This window comes from Apis dorsata, unplaced genomic scaffold, assembly GCF_000469605.1.
Source record: "Apis dorsata unplaced genomic scaffold, Apis dorsata 1.3 scaffold_383, whole genome shotgun sequence".
NCBI lineage: Eukaryota > Metazoa > Arthropoda > Insecta > Hymenoptera > Apidae > Apis > Apis dorsata.
Genome location: NW_006263645.1, coordinates 98,474 through 101,263, shown reverse-complemented (window position 1 = coordinate 101,263; position 2,790 = coordinate 98,474). Strand labels below are relative to the sequence as shown.

Here is a 2,790-nt window from a genome sequence, read left to right as displayed (position 1 = left end):
AAAAAAAAAAAAAAAAAAAAAAAAAAAAAAAAGGAAAAAGAAAAAAATACTCGAAGCTTGCTAACGTAAAAAAGCATGATAACATAAATAAAAAAAAAAACGTTCAAGGACTCGCCTATAGATGCAACGAAATTAATATATTGAGCTGGATCGTTTGCATTATAATTTAATTAATGGAAATGAATCATTAATTTAAAATGCCTATGCTATCTTAAAAGATAATAATCGATTGGAATTAAAGGAATTAAGCTCTTTGTTGGGATCATTGTTAGTCTACATTAAGAAAGTATCTCCATAATTCGAATTGAGAGATTTTATACAGAGTGTTAAAATATTTAGGAAAGGTTTAATCCTAAAGATCAAAATATAAAAATTGAAATAATTATATATATATTGAAATTTATATTAGACAAAGTGAGAGAGAGATAGAGTTATCTCATTCTAAACTTCAATTACTCGTAACTTTATAATAAATAAACTTTAATCATCTATTTTTATGTAGAAACTTTTGTGTTTGTTTTTAGTCTCTAGAATCGATCTTTTAAGAATATCCCACAAGTCTGTGATAATAAAAATATTTATAATATAGATTGAATATTTCATTCGAAATAAAATATTTGCAGAGAAATTTATTTAAAGGAAAAAATAAATGAAACTGCTAATTAAAAAAAGAAAAAAAATAGTCAGTAGGATTTTCATCTTTAAAACCCTCATTTAATTTAATAGTACATAAAATTTCATTATCCCCAATCGTTTAATTACTTTTAAAATAGAAACCTTCATTAACAGAATTAATAAGAAGATCGTTCGTCGATAAAGGAAATTTGTCTTAAATACATTATTCTACATTTCCAAGAAAATTAACAATCAAAACTATCAAGATTGGAAATATCTCTTCAACCTTTAAATTTCACAAAAGACTGAATAAATTACATTTCATCCGAGTCCATTTTTCTCTTTAAATTCTACAAAAAAATAACCGATCTCGTTCCACAAATTATGCCTATTTATCGACGTCCATTACTACATTAAATCTATTCCAAATTGAATCCCTCTCTGCCCACATTTTCCACGAAAACACAAAAAAAAAAATCTAGATCGAAATATTAATCCAATTCCATCTCTCTCTAGATATACATTCGATCGATTCATTCAAGATCTCCTACAAATTCCTTTGTACACGAAAAGGGGGTCGAAAGCCGTCGGGGAATCAGCCACGTAACAACAAGTGAAGCTTATAGCAACGAGACATGCGTAATTATAGAATCGTCGTATAGAGGAGCAAAGAGAGAGAGAGAGAGAGAGAGAGAGAGAGAAGAAAGGAAAGAAAAGAAAAAAAGAAGGGAAAGAAACAAGTGTGTTCCGTGCTTGGATCGGTTTACAAGAATGAACGAACAGTACCTCTGAAGACCCCGCGGGGTACAATCACGAAGTAGTGGGGGACAGCCTCACACAGGTACCGGAGGCATGTCCTGATGACGGTCCTTCCAGACGGCCGACGACGACGGAGGGTTGGGATTTGGGGGGCAGCAGTCACCCCACCGTAGCGAGGTCTTCTGGGAGGGGCTATTCCTTGTTCTAAACGCGAGGCCGCCCATGGGCGCTGATGGCCATCGATTTTCACCCAACTCACCAAACTTGCTGCTTCCCTTCTGCTGCTTTTCCTTCCTCCTCGATATTTCCCCTCGCTTATTGCTGCCACCAGCACCGATCAGTACGGTCTTTCACCTGAAATAGATCGAGCTGATGGATCCTTCCATGGAACGCGTGTGTGTATGTGTGTATGCTTTTCTTGGAGAAAAATCATTATGAATGAATCTCTTGGAGGATGTATCTCCTTTTTGTATCTCTTTTTTTAATTTTTCATCGAAATTATGGTTACGAGGAAGCATCGTATTTTGATTACTCGTTATAGAGGTGATAAATTGAAAGATGGATATGCAAATATTATAATGCAAGCCCAACGACGATTTCGATTTTATTTCGAATTAATTTCATCGATCGAAACGACAACGTTCTCTAATATACGTCCCCGCGTGTATATAGGAGCGCTTCTTACGTAACCGTTGACAAAAATCGGGCAATCGAAAACTGTTTTCCCCTTGCATGAACAGATATACATTCCCTCCCCTATCTTTCTCATTCCCACGAACACTAAAGCTTGTTTATTATCAACCGAAACAACAAACTGAGACTTGTACTCGCGCGTACACGAAGAACAATTCCACCTAGGTTTCGAGGACCACCAGCAAAGGAGAGTGAAGAGTCTATAGAAACCTCATTCTTCAAACAAGCCATCGAATGATTTGAAAGAAAACAGAAAAGAAGGAAAGAAAGAGAGAGAGAGAATAGTGAGAAAAAGAGAGAAAGAGTAACCTTTACTTACCCGCTTTACTGTTTGCGCGTTTGACGACGAGAAGAAATCCAGTCCGAAAATTTCCTATCCCACCACCTTTTCCACACGTTTTCAAACCGTTTCCCGCAACATTCGTCGAGATGAATCACTCTGACTCGCGCGCGCCTCGTCGGAGGAGGGGAAAAGAAAGGGGGAGTAAAAATATTGGCGCGAACAATATTTCGAAGTTGTTCGATCGAAGGATCGATGGATCGAGGAGGACCGACGGAGCAACCCCGCGACAGTTGTCCTCGCCCTCCTCTTGCTCGTCGTGGTCGTCGATGGCGGCGTGGTCGGCGCGCTCTCCAACGTGTCGTTAACGGTCGTGGAGGCCACCCCGTACTGAACGGGTCTGTATCTCTCTCGTAGTCAAGGACCGGCGTCGAAGGTATGGC

The 2,790-nt window shown here is 37.9% G+C and overlaps 1 protein-coding gene across 1 annotated transcript in view; it reads right to left on the bottom strand.

The window, feature by feature from the left end:
• The window catches only part of LOC102679548 (high-affinity choline transporter 1), a 15,091-nt gene extending 12,334 nt beyond the window's left edge, over positions 1–2,757 (bottom strand). The window contains exons 1-2 of the mRNA XM_031512096.1: positions 2,387–2,757; positions 1,402–1,728 (exon numbers count right to left, since the gene is read on the bottom strand). The gene's annotated coding sequence lies outside the window, so the exon portion shown is untranslated. The remainder of the gene's footprint in view (positions 1–1,401; positions 1,729–2,386) is intronic.
• Between the last annotated feature and the right edge of the window lie 33 nt (positions 2,758–2,790).